General features: G+C 44.2%; 1 pseudogene; it reads left to right on the forward strand.

The window, feature by feature from the left end:
- Positions 1–17,146: 17,146 nt before the first annotated feature.
- LOC143383790 (ADP-ribosylation factor 4 pseudogene) lies at positions 17,147–17,804 on the forward strand (annotated as a pseudogene).
- Positions 17,805–18,359: the final 555 nt, after the last annotated feature.

An 18,359-nucleotide genomic window follows, 5' to 3' on the forward strand; every position in this document is an offset into this window, starting at 1 on the left:
AATAATGGACCTTCTTGCCAAAATACTCCTGTAGGAATATTTTTTGTTGGTAGTACAATAAATAATAAAGGCAAACTTATATCAATTCTATCCAAGTGCATATTTTCCATATATGTTTCAATGATTTTTAATGCCTTTCTTGCTTCAGGCGTTAGCATGCGGGGTGAATTTGGATCTGATGGACCTTTTAGGATATCAAATAAAGGTCCTAGCTCTCCTGTTGGTATGCCTAGATAAGGCCTTATCCAATTTATGTCTCCCAATAACTTTTGAAAGTCAATAAGTGATTTGAGTTGATCTACTCGTATTTGAATTTTTGGTGGACGGACCATGGTTGAGGATAACAGGACTCCTAGATAATTAATTGGAAGATTTAATTGTACTTTATCTATTGCTATCTCTAGATTATAATTTTTTAATAAGTTTGTAAGTGTGGCATAACATTCCAGCAATATGTTTTTATCTTTATGTGCCAATAATACATCATCCATATAGTGAAATATTTGTAGTTCAGGATTTTGATTTCTAAGTGGTTGGATTGCTTTGTTAACATAAATTTGACACATAGTTGGACTATTAGCCATCCCCTGAGGGAGTACTTTCCATTCATATCTCTGATCAGGACCTTCATGATTTAGTGCAGGGATAGTAAATGCAAAATGTGGACTATCCTCAGGATGAATAGGAATTGAAAAAAAACAATCTTTAATATCTATAGCTAAAACATACCAGGTTTTTGGTAAAGCAGACAATTGGGGAATCCCTGATTGAGCAGGTCCCATAATAACCATCTCATTATTAATGGCTCTTAAATCTTGTAATAATCTCCATTTACCAGATTTCTTTTTAATAACAAAAATGGGAGTATTATGGGGAGATATGGAAGGTTGTATATGTCCTTTCGCTAATTGTTGTTTAACCAGATCATGGGCTACTTGTATCTTTTCTTTAGTCAGGGGCCACTGAGGAACCCACACTGGTCTTTCTGATTTCCAAGTAATTTTTATTGTCTCAGTGGCCCTTTCTGAAAATCCAACCCATGTCTGTCTGTTCCTTGATCTATTTGAATTGGTGCTGCTATATTTTGTCCTTGTTTTCCTAATCTTTTTTCTTTTTTAAAACCTTGTTTAGCCCTAGTAGTGGGCGCATTAGGATTGATGTTATTTGTTAACGTTAAACCTAATTGATCTAGGACATCTCGTCCCCATAAATTTATAGGAAGATGATCCAATACATATGGCTGTATAGTTCCCTCACATCCTTCAGGATCCTTCCAATCTAATACCATTGCACTTCTATGGGGATTAGTAGCCACTCCTAGGCCTCGAAGCGTTTGAGTGGCTTGTTGTAATGGCCAATGTTTTGGCCATTCCTGACTAGATATGATGCTAAGGTCTGCACCTGTGTCCAGTAGCCCATTAAAGTCGTATCCTTGAATATTTAGTTTTAGCATGGGGCGAGAATCTAAATTTAAAGACAGCATAGCCCAATCTACACCTGTGGAGCCCAATCCCCTGGTACCTCTTTCTACAGTACGACTAGAAAATTTATCATGTAGGCTGGGTATTATTAGTAACTGTGCTATTCTATCCCCTGGTGAGATAACTGATATGCCTCTTGGAGAACTAGCTATAATTTTTATTTCACCTTCATAATCGGGATCAATTACCCCGGGACTTATCATAAGTCCTTTTAGTGTGGAAGAACTGCGTCCCAATAATAAGCCTACCGTTCCTTGGGGAAGAGGTCCTTTTACTCCTGTGGGAATAATTTGAATTCCCATCTCTGGAGTTAGTACTGCTCTTGCGGAGGCGCAGATGTCCAGCCCTGCGCTCCCTCTAGTTTGTCTGATGAGGGATTTAATGGATAATGTGTCCTGGGCACTACCTTGATGGTGCTGTTGGGTTCCTCCATTGCCCCGTATATTTGTGGTTTTGGGCCCCGGAGCATTGGGCCCTCCAGTCCGTTTTTTGGCAATGGAGCCTGATGCCTTTCTCCACGATATCGTGGGTAAACACTTGATCCTTGTCCGTTTTTTGATAACGGAGTGCCCTCTATGGTAGTTTGAGAACGGCATTCATTAGCCCAATGTCTCCCTCTACGGCATCGTGGGCAAATACCTGGTATTCTATTTCTTTGATACCTAGCTTTGTTAAACCCTCCTCCTATGGGACAATTCCTTTTAAAATGTCCTGTCTGATCACAATTGTAGCATGTTTTTGGCCTGGCATCTAAAGCCTGTTGTACTGCTGCTAAGACTTGTCCTTGTTCATTAATGTCTCTACATAATTTAATATATGTGTTTAAATCTTCATGTTTCCATGGTCTAATGACCTCTCTGCAGCAACGATTTGCTTGGTCATAAGCCAGTTGTTTTATAAATGGCATTGCTTGTTCTACATCTCCAAATATCCTAGAAGCTGTCTGAATAAGCCTATCTACAAATTCAGCGTAAGGTTCGTTAGTTCCTTGTATTACCTTAGATAACTGTCCTTGTAAATCTCCATGCCCCTGTAAAGTTTTCCATGCCCTAACTGCATCTGCAGCAATTTGTGCGTATACACCAGGATCATATTCAATTTGTTGCCGTTGACCCTCATAAGGTCCCTTTCCTAACAACATCTCCAGATTTCTTTGAGGGTAACCGGCTGCTGTATTTCGCCTAGCTGTCTCCATGCAGAATTCCTCATTGGCAACCTTCCATAACAAATATTGTCCTCCATTTAGCACAGATCGACACATGTTAGCCCAATCTGCTGGTGTCATGTCTAAGTTGGTAATAGATTCAACCATGCTTATGGTGAAGGGTGCTTGCGGGCCATAGGTTGTTACAGCCTCTTTTAATTGCTTTACTGTTTTGAAATCTAGAGCGCGATGAATTCGTTGCCCTCCTGCCTGCTCAAGTACAGGGCATGCTAGTCTTTGGGATCTTGCCTTAGGATTTTGTGCATTAACTACAGGAATTGAGGGCCGCTCAGCTCTTACGCCCTCTGGTGATAGAACGGAGTTAGTAGCAGCCTCCTGTTGTAACTCCCCAACTGATGGTCGTTTTTCCTCTAAGCTTTCTTTCTTCAAATTTTCCTCTGTCTGACTAGCTGGAGAGACCTTCTCTTTTGCTTGACCTGACATGTTTTCTACCACAGTTTGGACCTCTAACAATTTACTTAACAGTTTTTCGGTTTGTTTTTTACTAGTTTCTAATCTACTATAAAGGTAACGCAACCCAGTTAGGTAGCATAAAACAAACCCGAAACAGAATGAAACAAAAACGGAGCAAAGAATAGTTGTATCAATTTTCTCTTTCTCCGGGCCAAACAACTTCAAGCCTTGAGCCAACCATTTTTCCCAGTTTGCCTGAGAAAATTCTAGGGATAGGCAGCTTGAAACAAAAACAAAATAAATCAAAAGAAGAACACATTGTTTTTTGAAATGGTCACCCATTCTGTCGCTTTCCCTCAGGGGCGAGCAATTTTACTCACCTCCAAGCTTCAGGCGCTCCCCGTACAGGGCCACCAGTTGCCGCTGTCTGGCTGGGCACAAGATCACGAGCCACTCAAACAGGAACAAACTTTATTTGAAAGAACCGCCAATAACACGACCGCCCGGGAAGCTTCCCGATCCACCCACGCGGCGTTCTGCCGGTTCCTTCCCGGAACTCTAGCGCAAGCGCCTCCCCGGAATTCCCTCCTACTGCACTTTCCCAACCAATGGGAACTCTCCAGGAGTCCCGCAGCAGGAGTCCGGTATCCATATGAATGTAATTTTTAACATAATCATATCATCTCAATGGCTAGCTGGCATCACCTTTCAATCAAAAATGCCATGCATCATATTAATTGGCTGTGGCTCCCAGCACAAATGGAGCAGAACACAATGGTGGCAAGGTGTGGCAGAGGGAAACTGCTGTACCCATCGTGGCTGGGGGGGGGGGGGCAGAGAATGAATCCAGGGACGAGATAGAGTCCAAGACCACATCCCAATGACCTACTTCCCTCATCCCTACCCCACCTGCCTATAACATCCACCCAGTAATCCATTCAAATTATTGATCCATCAATGGATTAATCCACTGAGGAAGCTATAGTTCTCATAACCTAAATCATGGCACCTCTGAACCTTGCTGTATTGAGGACCACATTTTCAAAATAGGAGCTTTTCAGGGACCTTAAAACTCCAAGCCCTACAAGGGGGTTTTGTTGTATGATACATGCTTACCTGTTTTAATCAGCTTTTTCGCCACTGTGACTTAAAAATCTAACCAGGACAATTGTAGAGGAGGAAAAGTTTATTTAAGGGCTCACAGTTTCGGAGGTCTTCCTCTGTAGAAGGGCAGCTCCATTCCTTGGGGCTCAAGGTGAGGCAGAACACCTCAGGCAGAGAGTGTGGCAGAGGGAACTGGCTCACAAGATGATCAGGAAGTGGAGAGACAGGGATTTGACTCTCCAGACACAACATATATACCCAAAGCCACGCCCCCAAGTCCCGCCTCCTCCTACCACACCCTACCACTTCTGTTACTACTCAATTAATCCCTACCAGGGGATTAATTCACTGATTGGGTTAAGACTCTTATAACCCAATCAGTTCTCCTCTGAACCTTCTTGCATTATCTCACACATGAGCTTTTGGAGGACACCTCACATCCAACCCATAACAGTACCCAAACCTAGATGGTATAGCCTGCCACACACCTAGACTATATGGCACAGCCTATTGATCATATGCTTCAAACCTGTCCAGCACAATACTTTATTGGGCACTATAGGAAATTGCAACACAGTGGTATTTTTGTATAGTAAAAATACTAGGTGATAGGAATTTTTTCATCTCTACCTTGGTTTTATGGGATCATTATCATGCGTGTGGCCCTGAATTGATGGCAACATCATGGTGGGTCATGATCATATTCACTTCACCCAAACCCAATCAGGCTGGAGATAAGCGTTTGGGTTCATCTTGGAAAGCACCTCCAAAGTACTTCTGCAGGACCTCAGAAACTCAAATTGACAACTTTGACTACTCCTAGCAAAAATGAGGAGCGTATCAAGACATGATATCCAATTACCAGGCATAGCCAAAGAAAGACAAGCTGGACGCCTCATTTAGTTAGAAAGAGATTTTTCTTACTGCCAAGCCAAGTCAAGAATAAAAAAATGACACACTCTGAAAGTCAAGGCAGATGGAATGACTGACAGCAGACAGAGCTTTTCCCTTTCTCCAAATAATTCGAATGAAAACAAGAGAGAATAGGACCGTAAGTACGGATTTTACAAGCTGCATCTCTTACATGTAGTGTCTTTGTTTTTCCCCAAACTGAGTGATCACCCGCACCCTTCATCATGAAGTAATCGCAGAAGCACAGCTCTGTGTGAACGGTCCAGCCGGTTTTCACAGCAGAGCACCCGGGTGTCTATTAAATAGCTGTGAGCTAGGAAGAAATTTTTGAACTGAATTAAACAGCTCCAGGTGTTCAAACGAGGAACATTCCCTCAGCTGCTTCTGCCCAGAAGGACTTGGGTGTTTCTCCGGGGAAAAGATTTTCAGTCCAAGGAACAATTTTCTTTCTTTCTTCTTTTTTTTAATGAAAGTCTCATTTATCGTCTACTTGGTTGTTTTCTGGCTCTTGGAAGTGGGGATGTGTGGGAGCTGTCCTTTTAGGCACCCTTGAGATGACACTTTTCTTCCTATTTCAAAGCACTTGTTTGTATTTATCCCCCAACAACACAGTGGCAGTTTATTCAGTGACAATCAAATTGCAGTTTCTAAAGGGTCCTGATTCCAGGGAGAGAGAGAGAGCCCTATTGTAGTCCCCTGTCCACATGCCTGTCTGTGGGAGAGGAAATTAATGACTTTGGAGACGGACATTTCGGCAACCCTTGAGAGTGGGGCAATTCCCTGGGTTTTTTGTTTTTGTTGGTTTGGTTTCTTTGTTTTTTGTTGTTATAGTTTTGGGTTTTTTTTTTTTTTTTCGCTGATCAGAAAACCTGGTGTGAGATATCTGTATTGCGTATTAAACTGTTCTGCCTCAGGGTTGCTATTTGCCAAGCATGGGATGGTGGATAATCCAAGAGGCGGAGGAGGGAAACTTCTCCCCACTTAACTTTTTGTTGTGATGATGACCCATCCCTGCTATGGTTTCCAGAATCCCGAAAACACATGTCACCTGTTCATGCTTAAGGACCTCCAACAAACTGCACGTCCTTTATGGCCCAGACTGCGCTCCAGCATGAAAAACCAGAGGGAGAGGCATGAGCCAGGCCGTGGGTTCGGGCAGCTGCGCCTAAATGAAAAATTCACTAGACTTGGCGCCTGAGAACTTGAGTGCGAGACAGTGCCTTGCACACAGCAGATGTTTAATTCAAACAAAATCATGTCAATAATGAAGGCATGAAACTCACGGTTAGAGAAACATAAACAAAATACCAAACAGGATGACTGTAAGGTTCAACGTCCTTCCTAATGCATGTTTCCTTCTTGTTCAGCGTTTCTCAATTTTGAAATCCACAGCAGCTCTCCCTCTTTTCGGGCTCACTGGTGTGCACTGTCTGTTCTCAACTGGTTGCATTAGAAATAAACCTGTATTCAAAGCCGGGCTCTGCCATCTTCCAGCTGTGTCACTCGGGATGGCTCACTTCCATCTTTGCCCAAATGTGGATAACAGACACCTCTTGCGCAGGACGGAGAGCCACTGTGAGAACAGGGGAAGGGGTGCTTTCTAACTAGGAGTACTGTGCCCATGAAAGGAAGCCTTCTATAAAATTATATGATGTGGGAAGAGAAGGAGGGGACAAAGGACTCCCTTATTCTGTTGAGCAGAAGACAAGGTACACCTTTTATTCCTGCCTGGTGGGAGATGAGCCACAAAGATCAGCCCCCTGCCCAGATCTCCCTGTGTCTTTATTCTGAAGGTGTCTATTTGTAGTGGTTCATCTTGACCCCAATATGCTCACAGGATCCAGTGCATGCATTTTGTACTGCCCCAGAGGCCACTGCAAACAGAGATCTCGCCTAGGTGCTCTCAAGGTCTCTGAATCCTGCATCCACCAGGATCCCAGAGGATCTGAGCTAAGCCCCTGGCTCCCTCCACTCCCCTCCCAGGCTCAGGGAAATGTTCACTCCCTTTTCCTCTTTGCACACCCCTCTTCTCTGGCCGTGACCCTGACATTACTGTTGAGTCCGACAGCTCTTAGCACGCTTAGTGGCCCACATGAGAGAACACACTTGACACCAATCAACATCTTCGGGGACTTATTCTTTAGTAGGTGGCTCTGGGGAAGAGGGCACAGAATTTGTTCAGACAGCAAAATTGTCACAGCCCGTGAAAGCTGCTGGAGAAGTGTTAGTTGGAGAAGTTGTCTTCAAATCAGGGAATCTTCCATCGTTCCTTTTATTTCAAATTGCGTCGCAGTCTTGCCTGCCTGCCTGCTTCACAAGATGTCATCTGTATCAAGTGAGAAATGAGAACGTTCTCAGAGCCTGTGAGGCACTAGGCAGATGGCCCCTGTTACTCTCTTGCCCCACGGTGCCAGGCTTCCTGGCTGGCCTCCATCTCCACACGATGGCTTCCTGGAAGGCAAGGGAGCCATGGGAGATTCTTATGCATCTTTTAGTTTCTGTTTTCTAGCACATTCCTGCTTTACATGGATAAATAATAAATGAGTAAGTACTGAAACACATGAATGAATAGGGCTGTTGTTACAAAGACAGGATCCAAACAGCTAGCAAGCTGGAGTCTTTGTCAATCAAAATAACAGGAGGAGTTATAGCAGTCAATGCACCTCTTTAAATAGGCACCTACTGTGCGCAGAAAATACGGTGAAAAGAAAAAGGCTTTCATTAGATTCCCCTCACATAGTTCAGACATGTGTTTCCTTTTTCATTGATTCATATTACAGAATAGTGGGTTTCATCATGGCAAACTGTGTGTGCATATACCATCATTTGATCAAGGTCACTCCCCAATACCGCCCCTGACCCTCTTATTCTCCCTCCACAGATCCCCACCTTCACCCTAATGACCTCCCTTTCACTTTCATCAGATACTCATTTTTCCAAAATGGGTATTCTAAGGCATTTCTCTCACATCAATTTCTCCCTGTGGCCTTGGAGAGAGGTGATAGGAGAGGAATTTACTCACCTGATAAAAAAATTCATTTTAAGACTCCCTTGGACTAAATGAGGCTGCCTCTCATCAAATCCCTGGCACACCTGTTTCTGATGTGGAACGAACACAGCCTGCTCCTTGGCTCTGGCCTCCAGTGTGTTAGGACTATTCTGCCAGGAGCTGCATCCCCCTGCACTGTGAGGTCAGCATCAGGTATGCAAACTGATCGATGGCATGACAGATGTCCCAATAGATTTGAATGCCTTCAAGCCAGGCTACTCAGGGCAACAGTAAACTCCACCGTCTCTCCACACAAGAGATCATTTATTTCTAGTGCCCAGATGGTGGGTAAGAACTAGACTGTTTAAGACGGGGCAGAGACGATCCCACAGCCTTGCTAAAATAAGTACTGACAGGGATCCGTTCCCAGTCCACGGAGAAGGTCCAAGCCAGAGTGGAGAACATTACTGATCTAGCTGAAGAGAGTGTGGCTCTCATTTATTTTAGGACTTTGGCTATTTATCTTCAGATTTGGCTCAGGAGAGACGAGGTATCTAATAAGGAGAAAGGGTTGCTTACAGTGAAGTCTGCTGGGGTCAGCCCTGGCTCAGTCTCTCCATGTTCTATTTGCATGTTCTCTTTGTTGGAAGGTCTCCCAAGGGTTTATCATTGTAAAATAGAGGAAAGTGCTTTTCACGCCGTGGAGATTTATTCAACTGATTCAGTGCAATGATTCTAGGGGCATTGAGTACCCCTGAAGAGACAGTCATATAGTCTTGCACTTTGGCTCCTGGGCTTTAGCAGGCATGGAAATCACATGGGGAGGGAGCTTAGAGACCCGCAGTGTGCAAGCCCCTAAAGCAGCCCCCTCACCAGTTTCTGATTCAGTCGATCTGGGGGTACAACTGATAATCTGCATTTCTAAAGTTCCCAGGTAACACTGAGGTGGCTGTTATGGGGCAATGCTTTAGGGCTGGAGATGTAGCCTAGTGATAGGGTACATGCCTAGTATGCACAAGGTGATATTCATTGATTCCTAGCACCCTGTATGTGCGTGTGCACACACACGAAGAACAAGGAGAGGGAGGAGAGGAGAAAGGAAGGGAAGGGAAGAGAAGAGAAGAGAGAATTAGCACCTCGAATCTAGAAGGTTTCACGGTACTAGAGCAGGTTGTCAGGGGTTGAACTCCTGGTTCCTCTTCTTCCTGGGTTTGTCTTGGCCAACTTCCGCATACCCTTCAAGGTTCAATTTCTTCATCTGTAAAATAAGGACAGCTTCCCACCTCCTTCACAGATGGTTGTGAGAATTAAGTGAGAAATTATGAGCAAGGTGCAGCAACCAGCACCTCTTCAGAGATCAATCTGGTTGGTGACACCTGTCTATCATTCTGATAAATAATAGGAAGGTAGGGAATTTCACAACTTTTATGCCCACAGGAGAATTCAAGTACTGCTCCAGAATTTTGTGCTTGCGAGGCGAGTGAGAAAGAACCAAAGTCAAAATTTCTGACTCGTGAGGCTTAGGGGAGCAGAAGACCAGATGTCCCGCAGGATGACCAAAACAGGGAAGATGGAACTCCCCAGGAGTAGGAGGACAGAATCTCATGTTGGCCGAGCCATCGCCTCGAGGGTCAGGAGGTTGACATCTGGTCCCAGCCTCAGTGCTGACTAGCTTTGTGACCTTGGCTTCCCTTAGTGTCTCTAGGACTCCATTTTCTCATTTGCTAGATGAGGAGGTTAAATTGGATGACTTCAGTCAACCTTTAAAGTTCTAAGCATCCAACATGGAGAGCCTCCAGCTTGAGTGGCAAGGGTGATGAGCAATTCCTGAGAGAGAGAGAAGGGTTGCAGCCCTAGGAGGATAGAGGACGTGCCCGAGGGATGGAGGAGGGAAAGTGACACAGGAAGAGATGGCAAGAAACAAAAATTTCCTTCATAATTGTCCCAGTCTCCTTTGATAAATTCCATGGGGGAAGGAGCAGGTTGTCTTGTCTCAAGTCTAAATTAGACTGAATTCCACAAATGTCTCCAAAGTCTGGTGGGAAAAAAAAAAGAGAGGGGACATGGGAACCATGCATCAAGGCCAATATCAGAGAGACAGCTATTTTTGTACCAAAAGAAGTGAGAAAAAGCACCCAGTTTCAGATAGCCCTTAGGGACCTGTGTTCTCCACAGAGCCTGCACCTTCTCAGGAGTCCCTGAGGACCTGGTTAAAGCGAGTCCAGAAGCCATAATGATGGAGATGTCACTAGTTTTGAAAGAAAAACTGTGGGTTTTAAAAATATTCCTAATTATGTTCCATTCTTGCCTTTTCTTCCTGGAGAAAGAGGGTAAGCTATGTGAGGCAAAGCCACAGTTTTCCAATGGCTTAAGTTCCAACGGGCTCTAATTTTGAGGTCAGCAGCTCTTTGCCCTTCAGTCATTCAAAGCAAGTCACAGATAGAGGGTAATAAGGGGTCTTTGAGGATGCAAAGGGTTCCTTCCATTGCAAGTGGAGACCAATCTTAGGTTGGGAGGAGTGAGAAGGGCTTCCGGATGGACAGTCTTAGCTGGAAGGGGAGAAAGGTGAAGGAGTCAGGGAGGCAGCTGATGGTACTTCTAAGAGGCCACTGGTGGACACAGGATCAGAAGCCAGGAAACCAGAGCTTCAGGTAAAAGGAAATACCTGGGGCAGGAGGGAGGAGAGGTTGCTTGCCCTAACCCTTGGCAATCTCAATTGACCCCAGAGCGAGCCTCCTTGAGGTCAACAGCTCTTCTGTGACATTGCATAGCTCATTAGATCCTCAGAATGACCCCGTCTTTATTGTCCCTTTTTCACAGAAAAAGGAGCTGGAGGAACAAAGGAGCTTGGAGACTTATCTCAGACACACGGCTGGGGAGGGCCACCTCTGCTCCAGGACCTTTGCCTTGAGCCACCAAGCTGGTCTCTTGTCCTTTGGAGCAGAACAAAGGAGAGTAGAGGATCAGAGCTGGTCACTAGGTGGGGTTGGTGGCCAGAGAAGAGAGAGATGCTCGTAGCTGTGAAGGGGAAGCCCCCTGCCAGGGCTTAATTGACAAGCTGGAGAATATTCAGTCTGGATCTTCCAGAGAGGAAGGTTTCATATCGATCCCCAACATGCAGACACGTCTCAAGTCCTAAACCATGTCAGCGGCAGTCTGCATTGGGCACATTATCAGGAATCTAAAGCTGGGAGAGACTTTCTCCCTGGGACTCTCCTGATAGCCCTGGTTTCTCACGGTTCCCCATGACATGCCCCCATCTCCAGTGCAACAGTCGATGGACCAGCCTCCTCCGTGAACTGGTTGCAATTTCAGGGAGCTACAGTGGTACAGTCAGATAGAGGGGAAGTGATGGGACCTGGAGAGAGAGAGGGGAGGCCAAGATCAAGAAGTCAAATGAAAGCAGGCTTTGTCTTGGCTTCATTTGCTACTTTGTCATTGGAACCAAGCTGAGACCAGGGTGGAGGTGGAGGGGGACTCACTGTCCTGGTGGTTTAGACCTCACCAGAGCTCAGCGCCAGGAAGGGTGGGTGTCCCCCAGGAAAGAGGTTGACAAGAGGTGAGGCCCTGTGTGCTACAGTCCCGCCCCTTACCAGGGCTCCTCGCACTTCATTCCAAGCCTGCAAATAGGCCAAGCATTTGTTCTCCCCATGCTGGGCTTTAAAATCAGCCTTCCTTCTCTTCTGGAAGGAGGGGTGGCTATGGATTATGGATAAATGTGTGTGTGTGTGTGTGTGTGTATCTGTATCTGTCTAGCTAGCTAGTTAGCTATCATCATCCTCCTCCACTATCTACTCTCATCTAAATCTCTATCATCTGCCTCTCATCTCTATTTTTATCATCTGTCACCTCTGTATCTCTCTCTCTCTGCCTCCCCCAGTAGGGACCTCCCACCCTTCACCTTCACTCCCATGTCTTCTAGACCACTAATTCCTATATTTATAGATACTTCCGACCAGTTGTCATTAGCAATTCCACCGCAAAGTGTCTGAAACCAAGTCTTCTCAATCCCTCTCTTCTAAAATGCCCTTTAAACTCTTTCCGTCCCATTCCCCTTTAGATCCTTCTGGAACAGATGTTTTCTGCCTCCCTCCTGGAGTGGCTTCTGGCCTCTTCAGGCCTCAGGGACTTTCCACCCCCTGAAGACTGGATCCCAGCTTCCTTGTGGTAGCAGGACATTCCCAGTCCCCGCTGGCCTGCCATCGTCTCTTCCTGAATGTCTAGATGAGGTGACTTAGGTGTCTGTCTACTGAGTCGCAAGCCCATCCTCCAGACTCAACTCTCTCCTCCACCCTAAACTCCACTTCTCTGTCACCGCCTGCCTGGTTCCCATCTCCTCTCCTGTGCCCAGCCACCTTCCGTCGACTTTGTCACCCAGGACCCTGCAGCCAGTCCCACCTGCCCTTCCCATGCATGTGCTGTCCTCCACAGCCATTAGCTCCTCGTCGTATCTTGTCCTGGTCTCTCTCTGTGCCACCCAGGGCTGATGACATGCACAACAGCACCAAGCGGGTCAGACCACTTACCGTCTCCTTCTGTGGGTGTTTCCTGGGTGTTGATGTCTTACCTGGTCAGCGGGCTCACCATGTCTTTCTTTTCAAACCTGGGCCAAGCCTGAGTTTTCAGAGGATCCTGGGAGGGCCAGCCTCTGCTCTGCATGTGTGGTAAGTAGCTGACTGTGCTGACTGTGCATCTCCGTGTGGATGCAACTGAGGTTTATTACAGAAAACTGGAAGTATCTGTCAGTCAGCAACTGGACAAGATGGAAATGAGATCACCAGGCACTTCGTAAACAAACACTCTCTTCTCCCTGTGCCCGTGATTCACGTCAAGCAGAGAGCTAGAATGTCTAATCTCATCAGACCTAGCCTGTATTTTTTTGTGGGCTGTCTGTTTGCTTCTCCTCTTTTGTTTAGGGTAAACAGCTCCTTAGACAATTTAGTCCACTCTAACTGATGTTTTCCTCTGGTATCTTCGATTTTCTTTTCAATTTTTTTCTGGCAAGTTCTTTGCCAGCATCTCAATGATTAAAGCGTGGTCTGTAAAGTTTATCGTCCTTGTTTACCCTTTTGATTTTGTTCAACTGAATGTACAGCCAGGTCCAGAGAAGACACAGGCAGGAATGCCAGGTGGGGAGGTTCAGCGGCCTCCAACCCCAGGTTGGAAGGCTCTCAGGTCTGACTGGTGTGAGCATCACATTCCTCAGCCGGGACCCAGGTTCTCAGGGAGATTTTCTGACTTGCATGGGCCTCCTCAGCCAGGGACAGAGACAGAATCAAACCCCAGGGCTTCTGACTCTTAGCCCATGGTCTTTCCCCTACATCAGGTCCTGAATCTCTCCCGCCTTTTCTCACTCTGAGCCTTATAGCCACCCCTGGGCATATGCCTCCTGGTCCAGCCCAGGGTGTGCCCCTCCCTGCCTCAAGCTGTTTGGTTTGAGAGTGAACATTTCACATTCCTCAACACAGAGAACTGAGGTCTCACCCAAACTAGCTCACCTAAGAGGAACCTAAGTTCTTTGTGGACAAATGAATGGAGCAGTGGAAACGGTCTTAGCTAACTATGCAGGATATTTGCTCCAGATCTTCTTTTCCACCACAAACCCAAGGACAGAGGAAATTGGGGTGGGGGGGACATGTAGAAAGTATCAGCAGAAGATGCATGCCTTAAATAGTGTGTTCCCTTGATTGAAAGATACTGTTTTCCTTTGAGAAATAAAGCAACATCAGTGAGAAAACCTCTAAAGATGTGGGCTGAGCCAGCTGCCACTCAGAGAACTGGTAACGACTAATGGAGATGCCTCTTTGAAGTATCAGCTAAGCAGACCAGCGTTGCCTGGAAGGGGAGGACTGAGAGTGATTCTATATTGGTCCATTTTGTTTACTAGGACAAAAACCCTGAGGCTGGAAACTTTATAAGTAATGAGGTTTATTTGGTTCACAATTGTGATAGTAGGTCCAAACAGCACAGACCCTTTGGCTACATGACAACATGGTGGAGAAATAGAAAGGGAAACAACCACATGCAGGAGGGGCCAAATGTTTGGGGTGGCCTTGCTTTTTAACAACCTGCGCTCACAAGAATTAATTCACACCTTCAAAATACATCCCAGTCCGCAAGATCAACATTAAAAAACATTAATCCATTCACTAGGGTGGAACCCCCATGACTTAAGTACCTTCTAGTAAGCTCACCCCTTTTTTGCTTTTCTTCCTTTTTAAACATTTTTGATTCATTATTCTATTTATTTATTTATTTATTGGCAGTTTTAGGGATCAAATCCAGGTCTTCTAGCACATGCTAAGCAAGCACTGTACCACTGAGCTGCATCCCTCTGATCCCCATTTTCCACGCAAATATATTGTGAAATATTTGTAGTTGCATAAGGGGTAAAAGAGGTCCTTCCACCTCAACATCACACAATGGGGTCCAAGCTTCCCATACATGAATCTTTGGGAGACAAACCGTATCCAGATCATAGCAGATCTCTGGCTCCCAGGAGCAGCGTTTTCTTAGACGCATCTAAAAGAAGCTTCTGCTCTCTACAGGAAACTTGAGCTCTCCCTTAAGACCAGCTGGAAGATTCTGCTCATCCACTTGAAGGGACTTGGTCTGGCTTGGATTCTCCAGCTGGCCCCTTTCCCAACTCCTCAAGTGTGGGGTCCCCACTGACCCTCCATGGCAGAAACACACACCCTTCACCCTCTTTGTCCAGGTTTCCACTTTCTGAAGTTGCATGTGGTAGAACTAAGTGCTGCAGCAAGTTTTATGGTTCGTATCCACACCGAGTTACCGCTACACACTATTTTTACTATAAGGGGTACAGATGTGCAATTCTAACTCACATCCCAGGGGTGACTTGAGGTTAAATTGTGACTATAGAACTTCAGAAGAGTCTTACAGTTCGGTTTTGGTTTCCTATCACACAGCACTGTGTGTATGTCATGGTTTTGATTGTAAATATCCCCCAAAGGTTCATGGTCTGGTCACCAGCCTCTGGCACACAACTGGGAGGCAGTGGAACCCTTAGGAAGTGGGGCCCTGTGGAAGGAAGTGAGGTCATTGGGGGCGTGCCCTTGAAGGGAAGAATGGGATCCTGGCCCCTTCCTGTTTATCTGTTTGTTTCCGGGTCAACACGTGGTGAGTAATTTCTTGCACCATAAACTCCCCACACTGATAATTCTGCCTTACCACAGGCCCAAAGACAATAGTGCCAAGTAACTATGGACTGAAACCATGAGCCAAAAATGAACATTTCCTCTTTATAAGTTGACTTTTCTAGGTGACAATGCACAGAAATAGGACAGTAAGAGTGCATGCACTGTGTAGTACCTATGGTTGGATAGTAGGTAATTGCATAAGGGGTAAAAGATTAATATACAGACTCCTGGGAGCTGGCTGTCATGACCAGAACAGATTCCATGCAGGAACTTGAGACTTTTGTCGGCCAGAAAGTTGCAATGGCCTAAGGCCTGGAAAGATAAGAAACTTGTATTGAATATACTCCTGGGGTAGCCAGTTACATGGCAGCAGATGTGGTTTCTATGGATAAAGGAAACTAGACCCTGACAAGATGACCTCCATGAGATAATCTGCAGAGAGGGAAAAATTAATTTTTTTAAAGAAGCAAAGATGTTTTGAGTTTTCAACCCCCTTCCAAAGCAAGAATAATTATTAAGACTTTTTCTTTTTTTTCTTCCTTTTAAAGTCAATTTTTAGGTGGAAATCTCATTATCCAAAAATACAACCTTATCAAAAACAGGATTCCAGAATTAAGCTGCAAGAATATCCCTGTAATGATAGAAAGTCACGTGATATTTTGTTACTGTTTACTTGGTTATTGTTTTCTTTTGTGAAATATATATTTGTAGAGATTCCTCTTGATTTCCAAATTGAAGGTTCATAAATGACAAATATGTTCTTAGTAACTAATATCAGAAAAATCTGGCTGCTGAAACTAGTCCATGTATTATAGGGTCAAAGGACAAGCTTTGAGGAAGACCCTGGTAAAACTTTTCACTTTCTTTATACAAATCCAACTGGTTTATAAGATAATTTTATGACATTTTAACCACAAGCTGCAGATTCAATCTTTGAGATATTTCCTTTTGTACAAATCTTAGCATTTAGGAAAAGGTTTTATACAATCAAAGAAGAAAAGCCCTTTATTTTTATTATAATTGACAAGAGAAATTTGGCATAAAAATTTCCTTTGCTTTCTAGGGTGGTTTTAAGTGAGAGGGAAGGGGACTCACCTTAGTCTAACTTCTATGTTCTCTGACTTAATGAATTTAGCTTTTGTTCTAAAGTCGTATTGCTTTTTAGCTAAATATTCAGTAAATATTATTCTCTCTAGCATGTCTCATTTATTATCTGAAAATTTTAGCATTTGCTCTTTAAAAGTCAATTAAATATTTTTGTATAAGCATATAATTAAATATTTGGACATATGCATATCTCATAAAAATATCCAAAAATAATTGTCTTCATAAATTTTCTTCCACATTTTCCATCAAGAACACTTCAAAAAGTTTGAATTCAACTAGGGAATAAATACAGAATGCATTTTAATAAAATAAATCTGTGATCCATAATTTAATGTGTTTTTAGAAGCAAGCTTCTCAAATCTATTTTACATGAATTTCATGCTAGAAACATATTGTAATGACATGGATATTCTAGTACTTTCTCCTCATTTAAAAAAAAATTACCTTAACATTGTAATTAAAACTCCAAGGAGGCATAAACCTTATAATTATAGCAAATCATGATCATAGAAAGAATAACTTACACTTTTAAGGAGAAAAAAATTTGAGTGAATCAACAAATTGCATAAAACATTATATTCTCAGTCACCAAGCCGGTCCTCGGCCCGCTAGTCCCTGTCCCGAAGCTTCACCCGTCACTCCAGCCAATGAGCGGTCCCTGTCGCCCCCTTCCTGCCTCAGGTCTTTCTCTTCCCTTGCCATCAGTTTGTTGGGAGTGTGAAAGGAGAAGGCCCAGGGATGCCCCGACCCCTTTTTCTGCCCATCTCAATGCCCCTACCACCATGGGCCTCACCATCTCTTCTCTGTTCTCCCGCCTCTTTGGCAAGAAGCAGATGCGTATTTTGATGGTTGGATTGGATGCTGCTGGCAAGACGACCATTCTGTATAAACTGAAATTGGGGGAGATAGTCCCCACCATTCCTACCATTGGTTTTAACGTGGAATCAGTAGAGTATAAGAACATTTGTTTCACTGTATGGGATGTTGAGGGTCAAGATAAAATCAGGCCTCTCTGGAGGCATTACTTCCAGAATACCCAGGGTCTTATTTTTGTGGTAGACAGCAATGATCGTGAAAGAATTCAGGAAGGAGCCCAAGTCCTGCAGAAAATGCTTGAGGAAGATGAGCTACAAGATGCAGTGCTGTTGCTGTTTGCAAACAAACAGGATTTGCCAAATGCTATGGCTATCAGCGGAATGACAGGTAAATTCGGCCTTCAGTCTCTCCTTAACAGAGATGGTATGTGCAAGCCACTTGTGCTACACAAGGAACTGGTCTGTATGAGGGACTCGATTGGCTGTCAAAGGAGCTTTCAAAACGTTAAATGAAACTGGATATCTAACCAAGGACACATTTTGATAGACTTGGTCTAGGCTTGTTACAACAAAATTAGTTTGCATCTTGGATATTAAACTGTATCTGGGACTGGTTTGGGCAGAATATTACAGCGTTTAAACTTATTTTGTTGCCAGTTATTGTTTACCAAGTATAATGTTTCTTTAGCAATATGCTTGGTTTTGAAGAAATTCTCCTGGGGTGGGGGGGAGTATCCTCTTTTAATTTTGACTTCCTTTAAACCTAAATGCCTGGACATAGCTATTGTGACACCTTTAAATAAATCATTTTTGAATGTTTTTTGAGCCCACAACAAATGATGTTTTAAAGTTATCCCCTTGCTACTTTACTGATACCTGTATCATTCCTGGGACAGTCTGCTGATTTGAACATGTAGCATTCCATTTGTATTTATTTCTATCCCTTGCCAAAAAGATTTTCTAATACTGCTTGTACCAGCCAGGGAAATGCTCCAAAACACTATTCAGCTCTCTTGCACTGAGGAACTTAATATTTTTTCCCTATTATTGACTCCTGGCTTCCATAAACCAAACTTAACCTTGGTGTGGTTTGGATTTGATAGCTAATTCTGTGCTGATTGCAAAGAGTTCATATTGAGATGGCTTTTAATACTCAGCAGATTGTCTTTCTTT

Source organism: Callospermophilus lateralis, chromosome 14 (assembly GCF_048772815.1).
Source record: "Callospermophilus lateralis isolate mCalLat2 chromosome 14, mCalLat2.hap1, whole genome shotgun sequence".
Classification (NCBI taxonomy): Eukaryota; Metazoa; Chordata; class Mammalia; order Rodentia; family Sciuridae; genus Callospermophilus; species Callospermophilus lateralis.